General features: G+C 39.6%; 1 protein-coding gene and 1 pseudogene across 1 annotated transcript in view; both read left to right on the top strand.

Moving 5' to 3' along the window:
• The window catches only part of TTLL5 (tubulin tyrosine ligase like 5), a 469,247-nt gene that overhangs the window by 7,072 nt on the left and 445,412 nt on the right, over positions 1-16,763 (top strand).
• On the top strand, positions 5,377-15,945 carry LOC141522323 (triosephosphate isomerase pseudogene; annotated as a pseudogene).

Here is a 16,763-nt window from a genome sequence, read left to right as displayed (position 1 = left end):
CTATTTTCATAGAAGTTCTTGTTAAATAAGGGAGTTATTTACCAAGTAATTTGTGTTGTTGGACTAACCGAATGCCAAATTATTGAGTTTAATTTTGATTGATACTTATCTAATCTATTTCATTGATCTATTTTTCACAAGTACTTGCATGGTTTTTGAGGTCTGGAATTGCTGTCCATCCGTCCTTCCTTCCTTCCTTCCTTCCTTCCTTCCTTCCTTCCTTCCTATGTCTCCTCCTCATTTCCCTTAAGATTCTACCTTTAGTTTCTTCAGGTAAATTTCATTATTTTGTCTAGTCTGTAATATAATGTCTCTATTAGTTTAAGTGGCATAGTACTAAATTGGTAATTTAGTTTGTGTTCTTTTTTTTGTTAATCTGGTGACTCACAGAATTGTATAGAAAATATTATTTTTGTGTAATTATTTGTTATTTGAAATTTATGCATGACTTCCCCTGTAGCCTTAAGCTTTTCTGTCAGCTGACTTGCCATAATCTTACTTTTTAAACTATTTTTATGGTTATTTAACCAGTTTTTATACAAGATAGGACTATACAGTGTAGTGGAAAGAGAACTTAAACTTAAGTTGGAAGAGATATGGGTTTGAATTAGAAAGTAGTGTGGCTTAGTGAGTCAAGAATACTTGGGTTCAGATTCTTAATTGACTGTGTTAGTCTCTAAATCTTGCTTCTAATATTTACTGACTCTGTGACCACTTTGATCCTAAGATTTCTTAAGTTTGTAAATGGGGATAATAAGACTCCTTATATCCATCTCAGGTTTATTATTGTAAAGCTCAAATGAGACAATGTGTATAAAAAATTTGCAAACCTATAAGCTAGAAAGAAATGTCATTTGTTATAACAGGTGGTCTATGTTTCATAAGCTGCCTTGACTGGCAAAATCATTGCCTATTTATAAACTGTATTTTACAAAATAAATGAACTAGACTAAACATATCAATAAATATGGGCTGTGTTTAATTTATAACTACTTGTAAATGTAAAATTATTTGCTGGCAGCCCTGTGTATTTTTAGTTCTTTTAATTAATTTGAAAATTTTTAATTAATTCATCACTTAAGAAATAAATATGGCCTTTGAAAAATGTGATTAGAGCTATAACCCAAGTCCTTCTAGTTATACTCAGGCGATTTTAACTTCTAAGGTCCTCATTTTTATCATCTGTAAGGTGAGAGGATTAGTCCAGATGATTTCTAAGGTTCTTTATGATCCCTTATCAATTCATTTTAAATCCCAGAAAATACTAATCTTCCCCTAACCTCTAGGTGGCCCCAGCAGTATTTTTAATACTGTGCTTTTCTTGTTAAATTTTGGGGATTTGAGCACTGGGGACACTAGAGGTTTCTTAAAGCTATTTAGTTTTGGCCTCTCAGTACTTAAAAACTAAGAGAAATGGAGAAAAACTGTGACTGTTGAATAGAGAAGGCTAGGCTGGGTCTCATAAGTGAAAATCAAGAGACTTAACTATCTTTGTGTCATGGACACCTTTGGCTAGTGGGTGAAATCTATGGACCCTTCTCAGAGTAAATGTTTTAAAATATAAAGTATACATAGAATTGTTGTATTGAAAAGAAATTATAAACATATTTTTAGGTATACAAATCCCAGATTAAGAACTCCTGAGGTAGACAGATGGGCAGTCTAACTTAGGGCTTAATAAAGAAGTTTTATTTTTTGTTCTGTGTGCAAGAACATATGTCATCAATTCTTTGTAGAGACTTCCTTTCAGTATTTCCCCCCTGTTCAAGATAGGACTCATTGGGAAAATAATTTTATCATTTTATTAATAATAAAGTTATAGAGTTGACTAATTTGATGCCACTATACTTTCTTATTGAGAGTAACTTTAAACTTTTCCTTATTGCAGATAGCTCCTTGATTTGATTAAGAGATTTAAACTGAGTGGTATCTGAGAATGTTTATAATATTCTAATTCTGAGTTTCTTCTAATTCTTATCCTTATTCTTCTGTAATAACATTACTCCTACTGTATTTGTTTATTAGCTTTTCCTTCTGCTCAGTTATTGCCCGCTACTGAGAATTTGCAATCTTTAATACAAATTTGTTCTTTCCTGCCAACACCATTAGTATCTGCATCAAGTTGGGTTTGGTCCTCTGGTGTTTTTCAAAGACACTGTATTGGTACTATCCAACAGGAATTTTTAACCTTTTTTGCGTATGATGAACCCCCTCCTCAAAATAATGTTTTTAATTGTGTAAATTGAGAGTAGGGGAGCATGTACTTATTAAAAGCATTCTTTGTGCCAGGCAGTGGTCTTTGCACTTCACAAATATTATCTTATTGAACCTCAAAAGAACCCTGGTGTGTGGGTACTATTATTATCCCATTTTACAGTGAAGGAAATATAACATAAGTTATATAGTGATTTAACCTTAGCTTTCATTTACCCAAAGTCACACAGCTAGCAAGTGTCTGAGTTTGAATTTGAACTCAGGTTTTCCTTATTTCAGGTCCAGAACTCATTCTTCTGCACGTTTTCACTGCCTTTAAGATACATAGGGTTACAAAAGGAAACAAAAGGTTATTAGTGAAAATAAAGATGTCATTTTTTCTTCATTTGTTCTCTTGAAATATGTTTATAAATCCAAGGTTAAGGGTGGAACCAAGATGGCGACATGAAGGGATTGAGTCTTAGGAGCTCTCTGATAAAAACTCATAAGCTAAGGACTCTAACTAAACGGAACCTGCAAAGGGACCCAGTGAGGCAGTTCTCCTACTCAAGGTAACCTGGAAAAGAGCAGAAAGCCTCTGTTCCCTGGGTTGGAGGGGCGGCCCGCCAGAGGGGTGGCCCACCAGAGCGAAAGAACTTCAGCCTCCTGGAGGCAGCCCCAAGGCTCTGGGAGCTGCGGCTCACAGAAACAGGGGAGTCTCCTGAGCTGCACCCCGGGGAGCACCAGGCACAAAGTGGGGGAACATCAGGGGACCTCTGCCAGAACGAGCACGTGGAGCCCAGCCCTCAGGGCAGCTTCGGAAGCAGGCGGAGCATGGGAAGAAGGAGCCCCCAGGGCATGAGCCCATTGAGCTGAGGGAGGGGAGTGAAGAGAGAGAGACTGCCAAACTCTATCCTCTGTCCCTCGAACAGGACTCTGGGGCTCTGACCACATTCAGATCCTGATAGCAGTCTAGGCTCCCCCATAGAACAGCAGCCCCCCCCCCCACCTCAGCCCCGTGGCAGAGGGGGGTGCTTATGGTCATTCACAGACCAGGAGGGAGGACAGAGCCTCACACAATGAGACCCTTGTGGGAGTGTCCCAAAAGCCCAGGAAGCACCCCCAAAACATGCTTAGGCTGGGAAAATGAGCAAGCAAAGAAACAAGAGGAACACCATTGAGAAATATTTTGCAAATGAGCCCAAGAATGATCAAATTACTCAGTCTGAAGATGAGGAAGCACAAGCTCCTGCATCTAAAGACTCCAAAAAAAACAGAAATTGGGCTCAGGCTATGACAGAGCTCCAAAAAGACTTTGAAAATCAAATGAGGGAACTGGAAGAAAAACTGGGAAAAGAAAGGAGAGAGATGCAGGAAAAACATGAAAATGTTTTAGTCAAGGAAATCAAAAAAATGCTGAAGAAAATAGCATGCTAAAAACCAGCTTAGGTCAAATGGATAAAACAGTTCAAAAAAGTTATTGAGGAGAAGAATGCTTTAAAAAGCAAAATTGGCCATATGGAAAAAAGAGATAAGAAAACTCTCTGAGGAGAATAAATCCTTCAGACAAAGAATAGAGTTCAGGGAGATTGATGAATTTACCAGAAATCAGGCATCAATACTTCAAAACCAAAAAAATGAAAAAATTAGAAGAAAATGTGAAATATCTCATTGAAAAAACAACTGATATGGAAAACAGACTTAGAAAAGATAATTTAAAAATTATTGGAATACCTGAAAGTCATGATCAGGAAAAGAGCCTTGACATCATTCTCAAAGAATTACTACAGGAAAATTGCCCTGATATTCTAGAAGCAGAGGGCAAAATAGAAATGGAGAGAATCCACCGATCCCCCCTACAAAGAGATCCCAAAAAACCAACCCCTAGGAATATTATAGCCAAGTTCCAGAACTCCCAAGTCAAAGAGAAAATATTACAAGCAGCCAGAAGGACACAGTTCAGATATCATGGAGCTGCAGTCAGGATCACACAGGACTTAGCAGCAACTACATTGGAAGCTCGTAGGGCTTGGAATACAATATACCGAAAGGCAAAAGAGCTTAGAATGCAGCCAAGAATGAACTACCCAGCAAGGCTGAATGTCCTCTTCCAGGGAAAAAGATGGACTTTCAATGAACCAGGGGAATTTCAAATGTTCCTTTTGGAATGGCCGGAGCTGAACAGAAGGTTTGATCTTCAGATACAGGACTCAGGTGAAGCATGGAGATTGGAGAAGAGGGGGGAAATATGAGGGACTTCATGAGGATGAACTGCATGTATTCCTGCATAGAAAAATGACACTGATAATACTCATATGCACCTTCTCAGTTAATAGAGCAGGTAGAGGGAGCTTTTATAGTTGAAGCACAGGAGAAATCTGAATTTGAAGATAAAATATGGTGTAAAAATGCAATCAATAGGAAAAAAAGGGAAATGGAATGGGAGAAAGAAAAAGGAGAGGGGGAATAGTCCCGGATATTTCACATAATAAGATTTTTTTTATTACAATGAGCTATTGCAATGATATGGAAGGGGGAGGCAAGGGGGAATGAGGGAATCTTTGCTCTCATCAGAGATGGCTAGGAGAGGAAACAGCAAATATACCCAATGGGGTATAGACATCTGGAGTAAGAAGGAAGGGGGAGCAGGGGGAAGGGGTGAGGATGTGAATAAAGGAGGAGAGGATGGACCAGGGGTGGAGAGTGGTCAGATATAACACATTTTCCTTTTTACTTCTTGCAAGGGGCTGGGATTGGAAGGCCTGCCCAGGACCATAGGGCCAGGTGGATTCTGGGCCTAAGGGGTGGTATGGGGGCTCAGGGCTTCTTGGCCCCAGGACCAGGGATCTGTCTGCTGCACCAGTCAGCGACCCTACAGCAGAGTCAGAGTGAAAGGAGAGAGAAAATATAGTAAATGGTAGTGGAGAAATAAGAAAGGAGGGAGTTGCGATCAGCAATGGCAACAGTGGAAAAATATGGAAGTAACTTTTGTGATGGACTTATCATAAAGAATGAGATCCACCCATGACAGAGTTGTTGGTGTTGGAACAAAGACTGAAGCACATTTTTTGTTATTATTATTTGGGGGAGGGTGCAGGGCAAGTGGGGCTGGGTGGCTTGCCTGGGGCCACATAGCAGGGTGATCTTTGGGTGTCTGGGGCTGGATTCAGACCCAGGTGCTCCTGGCTCAAGGGCCAATGCTCTGTCTGCCACCCAGCCACCCCTACTATTATTACTATTTTATTTCATTTTGGGTCCTTTTTTTTCCTTCTTTTTGGTTTTTGCAGGGCAGTGGGGATCGGGTGGCTTGCATGTCACATGGCTGGGTGATTATTGGGTTTATGAGGCTGGATATGGACTCAGGTGCTCGTGGCTCCAGGGCTGGTGCTTCGTCCATTGCGCCACCTGGCCATACCTACAATTATTACTATTATTTTTTAATTTTAATTTTTTTCTCTCCCCTTTACTTTTTTCACCCAAGCAAGTCTATATATTTTCATGGGGGGAGGGGTATTTTCTTTACTTGTAAACAAGAGTATTTTATTAATGTAAAAAAAAACATTTGCACAAAATGAGAATAAAAAATAAATAAATAAAAAATAAAAATAAATAAATCCAAGGTTAAGAACTTCTATTCTAGGCATATTTAAGTTTTCTTTCTGAATCTCTTGTAATTTTTTTTTTTGTAATTTCTTGTTATCCTTTATATTTGCCTGTTGATTTTTTCCTTTCATAATGTATGTGACGATTTTCATTCCCAGTATATAGCTCTTCTGGATCAAAAACTGAAAAACATAGAATTTTTTTTTCCACTTAAGTGATACTGAACCTGAAGTTCATCTTCTGAAAGGACAATCACAGAAAGACATCCTCCTGTTCTCTCTCCCCTTCCCCTTTTCCCAAAGAGGCAAAAATAGGATGATGAGAGAAATAGCTAGAAGTGTATGTCAGAGGTTTCCCTTTCGAAAGAATAATAGTTAAGCCTATTTCCTTACATTGTTTCTGTCCTCTGACTACAGAAGAAAAGTAGGTGAAGAATGAAACCTAAAATTTTTCACATGTGTGTTTTAATATTTCTAGGAGATGTTGTGAATTCAGTTCTGGTTTTTGGAATAAATGTTTTGAAGTATGCATTTTTAACTTGATAACTGGACCTGAATAATTGATTTTAAATCCAGCATTTCAAAGTTTTTTTCATTTTGGGTTAAATGACCTTTGAAATCTGAAAAACTTTCTATCTTACCATTTCTTCTTTTTTTGTTATCTCATACATTTTCCTCCAGTGATAGTTTATAACTTATTTGCACCGTTTATCTTATGTGACTCTTCTCTACCATGCTAAAAGTCTTTCATATGACTGTCCATCCAAACCTCCCTTAACTTTCTTTAAATATCTTAAGGATATCAGTAGAGCACAGATGTACCTGCTCTTAACAGTCCATCTCCTCTTCCTATCAATTCTTCCTCGATGCCCTTTACTCCTGCTCTTTGAAATTTCTCTTTGATTATATTTTGTCACTGCCCTCTGTGTGATATTCATCTTTGATTCTTTTTTTTCATCTTTGATTCTTTTTTTTTTCATCTTTGATTCTTAAGAGGCAATGTTGTGCCTTAAAATACTGGTAAAATATTCATATTGAAGAGATATATATACCCATACTTTTATGGAAATTTACGGTCAGCATAAGAACTTGGCGATTTCCTGAAAGCCATCAGTCTTCCTTCTTTTCAGTTTGGGGTCCAGCTTTTTTCCTACAATTATCCTAGATCTATTTGTCTATCTGTTTGCTGTCTAGTTATATGTTTTATGTCTATATCTGTCTGTCTGTGTTTGTTTATCTACCTGTCCGTACCTCTGTCTGTCACTAACTATAGATCTCTATCCATCTGTCTCTAAACATATATCTATTCTGTTGCACAGGATCTATATGCTATCTTTCCAAATACATATTGAAATCTGTCAGTCAGTGAACATTTATTAAATGCCTACTGTGGACCCAGAACTAGGCTAAAAGCTGGGAATAAAGAGAAAGACAAAGGACAAGCCCTGCTCCCAAGAAGCTCACAGCTAAGTGGTCAAGAAGGATGAAAAATAAGGAAAAGCCATTGGATTCTACAGTTAAAAGATCATTAGAAATTTTAGAGAGAGCAATTTTGGTTGAATGATGAAGTCAGAATCCAGACTTTTAAGAATTCAGAGAGTTAAGTACTTGAGAGTAAGGGAGAGGAAGTGGAGACACCTTTTGGGGGAGGTCTTCTCAAGGAATTTAGCATGAATTGACAGAAATGATATAGGACAGTAGTTGGTAGGGATGGGAAGGATCAAGTAAGATTATGTTTTTTGAGGGACGGGAGACATGTTTGTAAGTAATATAGAAGTAAGGGATAGATTGAAGATAGACAAGTGAAGATAATAGAAGGGACTATCTCCTGGATTAGGATCTGTTGGACAAGGCAGGATTTAGCAAGCAGAAGGGCAAAAGAAGTTCATTATCCATTTGTTTTGCTGAGAATTGACCAACCACACTCTATTAAGTAATTAAAGATCCCCTTTATTTCTAGTTTATACTGCAAGGGACTGTACTGGGCTAGATGAAATCAGCAAAATATCATCCTAAAACTACTGTTCTTGAGTTAGCTATCTTTGCAAAGTTAGAATTAGATTTTTTTTAAAAGAAAGAATAATAACAAAAATATGTGCCATACAATCAAAACAATTTAACCCTGAATTATTTAAACAAGTAATTGAACATCAAGAATATCAAATATATCAAATGACTTGAGTAATTGCTATAATAATTTCATTGTGAAGCTTAACAACTATAAATTACTTATTACTAGAAAGGGTCTAAATAGAACCCTGAAAGCCTTAGGGAACAAATATCTAACTTCCTTGACAAATAGGAAGAAATGGCGCCAATCATTTGTAAAATCTTAAGAAGAGAAATAATTATGGGCAGTGTCATCTCATTAAAACATCTTTGGAAGGTGAAACCAGTTTAAAGAAAGGTTGGCTAGATATTCATATATATGTAAAATGTTGAGGAAAAAATTTCTTTTCTGACATTATTTTCTTGGTTCTTAAATTCCTCATCAGTTTGAAGTGCCATGTTGCATTGCTTTTTGACCCAAATTTTAATGACTTATCTGTATGACCTTGGACAAGTCACTTCTCTTTCTGGTCTCAGGTTCTTCCCCTATAAAATCAGTGTGTTGAACTAATTTATATGTGAGAGAACCTTTCTAATTCCAAATCCTGCAGTCTTTATTAAATGAATAGACTGAATTATAAGACCTCTAAAAGTACATCCTGGTTTCTAGAATCTGAGTGATTCCCCTGATGCATGCTGGTGGTCCCTTCACTACTTTCAAGATTCATATTTCATGTTGTCAGCAGGGGGCACTGATGATCTGTGTTGTTGGAAGGAAAAGTGAAGTGCAAAGAGGTTTCTCTGCTAAGATGGTGCCGATCCTCTTTCTTCTCAGACAGAAAGGTGGAATCCAAAAAAAGACTGTACTAGATTTTATAGTTTTAGGTGGGTCCCGTATTTCTAAATGATTTGACAAGGTCCTTTTAGAGGATAAAGTTAATACCCACATTTTCAGAGAAACAGAAAAATAAATTAAAATTAAACAAAATTGAATTGAAATCCAAATGTGTTGTCAGAGATCCAAGGATCTGCTGTACTAAAAGTTCAGGGAAAAACTGACATTTTATCCAGGGATCCATTAAGTGTTCCAGTAATGTTGGTGGTTTTATGGTGGGCACTGGGTAATGTCTGATCATAGGGACTACTTTCTTGCTGTCTCTGCAATATTATTTATTCAAAAAGGACCTAAAAGTAACTGTGACCCCTCCCTGCTATAAGCCCTTCTTCAGTAGCCCTCCTTGCTAATTAGCACTGGCTCCGCAGGGATATTTACCTTTTTTTCTGTTGGATTCCTGTGGTTTTTAAAGAATTCAGGTGTTTGATAGTTGCCAAAGAATTCATATTACCTCACAGGCTGCATGTTGTCCAGAGCCTAATACCCAGAGAAAGGGAAGAGACAACAACAAGAAAGGGATCAATCCCCCAAAGCTTGCTGTCCCCCCTCACTGGCAGGACCTTGCTTATGTGTGGACCTTGAACCATCCTTAACTTTGGAGGCAGGGGATCAGCTGATAATCCCTTCCCCAGACGGCTCCATAGGGTACTCCCTACTCACTGTAGCACTTTGGCAGGCTCCCTGCTGCATCTGGCTAACAGAAGATCAGAGAATCTTTGGGCCTCTTGTTCCCTTCCAATAGGGTTTGTCTCAGTAAGACCAAGCTGAAACCTGGTGCCTCCTGGCAAAGCAATTTGATTTGCTGTCTCCTCACTTCTCTAAGCCACTAATATCCTTTGTGTTGTTACCATGATCTCCCCATTGGTTTTCTTCCTCCTTGTCATTTGGATTTTCTTTTAGACTGTAAACTCCTTGAAGGCAGAAACTGTTGTTTTCAATTCTTTGTCTTCAGTATCCAGTCTCATGCTTCTCCAAGACAACATGGCATGGATTTATTGACTTTGTTTGTTGAGTACTTTCCAGATTTCAGGGCAGGTTTGTGCACTGGCCTTGGAGGAGGAGGAGGGGAGCTTGAATCTGGTCTCAGACACATCCTAGCTGTGTGACCTTGGACCAGTCTCTTAACCCTGACTGCCTCACATCCAGGGCCATCTCTAGTTGTCCTGATTCAAATCTGTTCACTAGATCCAAATGACTGTGGAGGAAAAAGTGAGGTTGGTGACTTAGCATAGCAACCCCTCATTCAAATCCACTTCTTGTTCTGTCACCTCCCTGATGTCATAGTCTTCTTCAAGAATGAAGGGCAGAGTGCACTGCCACTGACCACTCTCCTCGGAGCCGCCGCTTCCCCGCAGCCATGGCGCTGCGCAAGTTCTTCGTCGGGGGCAACTGGAAGATGAATGGGGACAAGAAGGCTCTGGGGGATCTCGTCGCTTCGCTCAATGGGGCCAAGGTGCCCGCCAACACCAAAGTGGTATGTGGAACTCCTTCTATCTACCTTGACTTCGTGCACCAGAAACTGGATGGAAAATTTGGTGTAGCTGCTCAGAACTGCTACAAAGTGCCCAAGGGAGCTTTTACTGGGGAGATCAGCCCTGCCATGATTAAGGATTGCGGCACCAGCTGGGTGATCTTGGGACACTCTGAAAGGAGACACATCTTTGGGGAGTCAGATGAGCTTATTGGGCAGAAGGTAGCCCATGCTCTGTCAGAAGGCCTAGGAGTGATTGCCTGTATTGGTGAGAAGTTGGATGAGAGGGAAGCTGGAATCACTGAGAAGGTTGTCTTTGACCAGACCAAGGCCATTGCAGATAACGTGAAGGACTGGAGCAAAGTCGTTCTAGCCTATGAACCAGTCTGGGCTATTGGTATTGGCAAGACAGCTACTCCTCAGCAGGCTCAGGAGGTACATGAGAAGCTTCGGGGCTGGCTTAAGACCCATGTCTCAGAAAGTGTATCATAGTCTACTAGGATCATTTATGGAGGCTCTGTGACAGGGGCCAACTGTAAGGAGCTTGCCAGCCAGGCTGAATCGTGGATGGCTTCCTGGTGGGTGGAGCTTCCCTTAAACCTGAATTTCTGGACATCATTCAAGCCAAAAACTAAGCTCTTCATGTAGTCCTCCTGAGTCCCACACATACAGAGCTAGGACTAGGCTACACTAGTCTGGTTTACCCCTCCTCTTCCCATGTGATTGTGATGTTGGTTCCCCATCCCCTGTGGTCTACACCTTTGTCCATCATGTAGATTGTGTAATGCACTACTTCTCAGATCCTTCCTCTAATGGACCAGGCCTTTCTCCATTTACTGTAAATTTGAAGGAAGCAAAAAAAGAATGAAGGACAGGGGTGGCTAGATGGCACAGTTGGGGCAGCTAGGTGGTGCAGTGGATAGAGCAGCAGCCCTGGAGTCAGGAGTACCTGAGTTCAAATCCGGCCTCAGACACTTACCTAGCTGTGTGGCCTGGGGCAAGCCATTTAACCCCATTGCTTTGCAGAAAAATAAAAAAAATGAATGAAGGACAAACATCATCAACAACTTTGTAGATCATCCAAAATATGGTCTGTTTCCATCCTGGCCATGCCCAGGCCTTCAGAGTAGTAATAGCTAGCTCTTATATAGTACTTTAAAGTTTGCAAAGTGCTCTACACATATTTCTCTCAGTTTTCTTTTTGCAGCAACCTTGGGAGGTAGATGCTATTATGTCCACTTTACAAATGAGGAAACTGAGGGCAAACCAAAGTTAAGTGATTTGTCCATGGTCACACAGCTAGTAAATAGCCAGATTTGAATTCATGTTTTCCTGACTTCATGTAAAAGACCTTATTACCTAGCTACCTTAAAGTGACTGAATTAGGTTTTAATGGCCATAACTTCCTTCTTTTTGGTTCCATATGATCCAACTAATTTCTTTCTCTTTAGTTCCATATTATTTAAAGGCAATATTGAATGTTCATTAATTCTTTTCTTTATATATAATTTTTGTTTTAGACCATTTTCCATATTTATAATGAGTTCGAAGGGAGTTACTTTTATTAGGTATACACAAAGAGACACACTCTTAAAAATTTTGACATGATAAAATAACCTATCATGATTCTCAAAATGAATTTGGAAACAGGTCTTCTATACATAACTAAAATGGATATGCAACTTTTGCGTAAGAAATTTCTGTCAGAGAATAAATGTATTCCACAGAATTTTTCAGTGTGTAAAATATAAAATTGAGTCTCTTTAAGGTAAATTGCAAAGTCAGTCCTCCTGTTTCTTTGATCTTCTTATGATATAGCTTGAGGATTCAATTTATCATCTAAATTTCAATTTACTTTCCAACAAGTATTTGTAACCTTAAGACTTGAGATACTTGATAGAATTGTGTCATGTTTGTGGGCCCTAATAAAGAACTTGTTTGCTATTATCATTAGTCATTTCAGTTGTACCCTATCTTCGCGACTCCATTTAGGGTTTTCTTGGCAAAGATACTGAAGTGGTTTGCCATTTCCTTCTCCAGCTCATTTTACAGAAGGGGTAACTCAGGCAGACAGGGTTCAGTGACTTACCCAGGATCTCAGCAAGTAAGTGTCTGAGGTTGGATTTGAACTCAAGGAGAGTTTTTCTAATTGTAGGCACAGCATTCTAGCTACCCTGAATTATATAATTAACTATGATAGAGTCATCAAGGTATCAGATAAAAATCCTGAAGTATTTAGACTTAACTGATGTGATATGAAAGCTTAATTTAAAGGAAAGGGAAGAAAATAAGAGGCCAATGAACTGAAAAGCATCTGCTCAGCTTAATATGATTGTGAAATCATTTGGTTCTCTTGGTACCCTTCCCTTCCACCACATATAAACTGCTTGTCTTCTTGTCTTTGCAATAAGAGAGTCATTTTGAAATGTGCTTAGCACAGTGCCTGGCATATGGTAGGCACTGTATGAATACTTATTTCTTTTCCCTGACTTGCATATAACCTCTATGCTTTGCATTCAGCTAGAATGAGATTCTCTTAGTTTCAACTAGAATGAGATTCTCTCAGTTCCTCCCCCTCCCACCCCCCACTCCCCGCCCCAGATTCTGTCTTTAGTTATCTTCTTTGACTCATTCTTCTTATTCTCTCCCTGTTTTGTATCCCCAGCAAAGAGCTTTTGTGCCTTAATTGATGTTTTCATGCAGTTTTATTTGGAAATATTTCAGCAGTATACATTTTCATTCAGTGGATGCTAAATGAGGTGTAGAAGTGAGGGAATATATTTCTATGCAAATGTTAAGATGTTGTATAAGGAATATTGGACTTCTGGCAAGGTGTTTTGGGTACCAAAACACAAGAGTCAAGAATTTCAGTGAAGGGATAGACCTCAGTCATCATCACCAAAATCCTATCTTGCAATGCCATCCATTTTTGTCGGAAGCCTGCCAGTAAGTGAGATCATTCTACTTTGGAATAACTCTAATTGATAGGATGGTCTCCTTTTCTATCACAACCAAATTGTCCTCAGTATCCTTTCTATCCTTGACTCCAGAGGCTAAAACATTAACAAATCTATGCCCCCTTTTTTATTATATAGCCCTTTAAATTTGACCCCAATACCCAAGCAGCTAAGTGGCACAGTAGATAGAATGCAGGGCCTGTATTCAGGAAAACTAATCTTCCTGAGTTCAAATATGACCTTGGACTCTAGCTGTGTGACTCTGGGCAAGTCACTTAAACCACTCCAGTATGTTTGCCAATCAGCACAAAGAGCTGAATGACTGAAATGACTTAACAATAGCCATCAGCGGACTTCCGGCCAAGATGGTGGAGAGAAGACAGGCACAGATCTAAAGTCTCCTGATCTCTTCCCCATCTATCACATGAAACAAACTTCTTAAAAGAAATTCGAACCAGGAAACCCAGAAGGAAAAGCCAGGAGAGGAAAATCTACCTCAGGATTTGTCTCCTGCAGCAGCCTTGCCTGAGTACTGCCAGGTGAGTCTGGGCTCCGAGGGAAGATCAGTCCGGGATCAGCGAGATTAACAGCTGAATTGGAACTGGGAGTCTGAGGGCCGGAGATTTGGACCTGCTGTATCAGCGGTAGGGCTGTACGAAGGGGACTTGGGTCCGCGGGGAAGCAGAGGTACTGGTGTTGGTGCTGTCCCCCTGGAGCTTGGGGAAGGGGCTGTGGGGAGAGGTCTGGTGCAGGATTGCTGAGGATGCCATCCCTGGGCTCCTCGGATCTGAGAAACTCTAAGTCCACACCTCCATTGCACTGAGGCCTCCTCCAAAACAAACAATTGCAAACTACTTCTGCCTCAGGTCCAGGTGTGTGACCAAAAGAACCAGCCCAGCTGAGGAATGACCTCAGGTCAGGGTAAAGCCCACCATTGATTGAAGGCAAAAGAATTCAATAGCTCCAATTCCTTCCCTCAAGCAAAGGGAGAAGGCCTCTCAAACAAGGTCACAGACACTCCAGAGAAAGCAACCAGCACCTCCTACTGGCCAGCCATAGAAACTGCACTCAGTAAAGCCTTTAGCGATTCCAAGCCCAGGTGAACCAGCCCCCCCCACCAACTCAAGGTCTTAGCATAATGAAGAAGGGTCAGCGGAAAGGTAAAGAAAGGTGGATCCATAGAAAAATTCTTGGAAGGGAAAGACCCCAACTCAGAGAGACCTGGAACCTCTGAGGAGAATACAATCTGGTATCTAGCACAGAAAGACTTCCTTGAAGAAATAAGGAAGGAGCTTAAAAATTTGGGAGAGACAATACCTTGCAACAAGAAAACAAAACCTTAGAAAGGACAATTGGACAAATACAAAAGGAGAATAAATCTCTCAGATCATCAATTGGACAATTACAAAATGAGAATAATTCTCTCTGATCCTCAAACGAGCAAATGCAAAAAGAAATTAATTCTCTCAAAACCTCAACTGGTCAAATGGAAAGCTCTTTCAAAAGCAGAATTGACCAATTGGAAAAGGAGCTGCAAAAGGTTAATGAAGAAAACTCCTCCCCCCAAAAAATAATGGAGTCTATAGAAACTAATGACTCCATGAAACAATAAGAGTCAGTTAAATAAAATCAAAAAATAGAAAAAATAGAAGCAAATGTAAAATACCTCATCAAAAAAAAACCACTGACCTCGAGAATAGATCGAGGAGGGGCAACCTGAAAATTATAGGACTTCCTGAAAACATTGAACAGAAAAAAAGCCTGGACTTAATATTACAGGATCTCGTGATGGAAAACTGCCCTGATATCATGGAATCGGAGGGCAAAGTCGTTATTGAAAGAGTACATCGATCCCCACCAGAAAAAGATCCTAAAATGAAAACACCAAGGAATGTTGTGGCCAAACTGCAGAACTATCAGATAAAAGAGAAAATCCTGCAAGCAGCCAGAAAGAAACAATTTAAATATACAATTTAAATATCAAGGAGCCACAGTAAAGATCACGCAGGACCTGGATGCATCAACGTTAAGGGATCGAAGGGCCTGGAACTAGATATTTCGAAGAGCAAGGAAGCTTAGAATGCAGCCAAGAGTCTACTTTCCTGCAAAGCTAAGCCTTCTCTTCCAGGGAAAAAGATGGACATTTAATGAAATGGAAAAATTCCCAAAATTTCTGATGAAAAGACCAGAGCTAAACAGAAAATTTGGACATAAAACAAGAGGTTCAAGAGACACATGAAAAGGGGGTAAAAGGAAAAAAATGCAATCCAGTAAGTTGAAACTGGCTATATTCCAGCATGGGGGGTGAGGGGAAGAGACTCTCACAAATCCTGAGAAATGTAACTCTAACAGAGAGAATATACCTAGCCAGAAATGATGGACATCCATGACCTATCCATGAGACTGCTATCTAATGGGATGTAACTGGCTTTAACCCCACTTGGGAGAAAGACTCTAATTACTCTCAGGAATTTTGACTCTATTCAATAGAATATACTGAACTAGAAGGGACAGACACTCAGAATTTTCTATGACCTAGAGAGAATGATCTAAAAAAATACACTACCTCCCTAAAAAGGGGGACAGGAAAGAGACACGAGGAGGGAGGGGATTGAATGGGACAAATCTCATTACACTAAGAGGTACCAAAAATCCTATGGTAATAGAAGGGAAGAAGCGAGCAGAGGAGAAACACCTGAATCTTCTTCTCATCAGACTTGGCTTAAAGTCAACCTACACAGACTCAGTTAACTTATAAAACACCTAACCTTTCAAGTATTAAAAGGGGAAAAGGGGAGGGGGGCAGAGAAAGGGAAGGGGAGTGGGGGAAATAAGGGGAAATAACAAAAAGAAGGGAAGGGAAAAAGGGAAAGGGGAAAAAAAGGGGAGGGTGTGATATAGGAGGGCAAACACTGAAGGGGGTGGTATTCAAAAACAAAATACTGGGGAATATGGATAAAAGGGGGGGAAAGGGGTAAAAATACAAAAAGGGAAGATAGCACAGAGGGCAATAAAGAATTAGCTATCATAACCTTGAATGTGAATGGGATGAACTATCCCTTAAAACGTAAGCAAATAGCAGAGTGGATTAAAAACCAGAATCCTACAATATGCTGCTTACAAGAAACTCATTTGAAGCAGAGAGATACATATAAAGTAAAGGTAAAAGGCTGGAGCAAAATATATTTTGCTTCAGCTGAAGTAAAAAAAGCAGGGGTAGCAATCCTTATCTCAGACAAAGTAGCAGCAAAAATAGATAGTGTTAAAAGAGATAAGGAAGGAAACTTTATCCTACTAAAAGGTACCAATAGACAATAAAGTCATTTCAATATTGAATATATATGCACCCAGTGCGAAAGCACCCAAATTCTTAGAGGAGAAGCTGAAAGAATTACAGGAAGACATAGACAGCAAAATTCTACTAGTAGGAGGCCTCAACCTCCCACTATCAGATCTAGATAAATCAAATCATAAAACAAACAAGAAAGAAATTAGGGAGGTAAATAGATTGTTAGAAAAATTAGATATGGTAGACTTAGGGAGGAAACTGAATGGGGATAGAAAGCAATATACCTTTTTCTCTGCAGTTCATGGAA

This window comes from Macrotis lagotis, chromosome 4, assembly GCF_037893015.1.
Source record: "Macrotis lagotis isolate mMagLag1 chromosome 4, bilby.v1.9.chrom.fasta, whole genome shotgun sequence".
In the NCBI taxonomy this organism is placed as follows: Eukaryota; Metazoa; Chordata; class Mammalia; order Peramelemorphia; family Peramelidae; genus Macrotis; species Macrotis lagotis.
The sequence above is the reverse complement of the archived record's forward strand: the minus strand, read 5'-3'. Positions and strand labels throughout refer to the sequence as shown.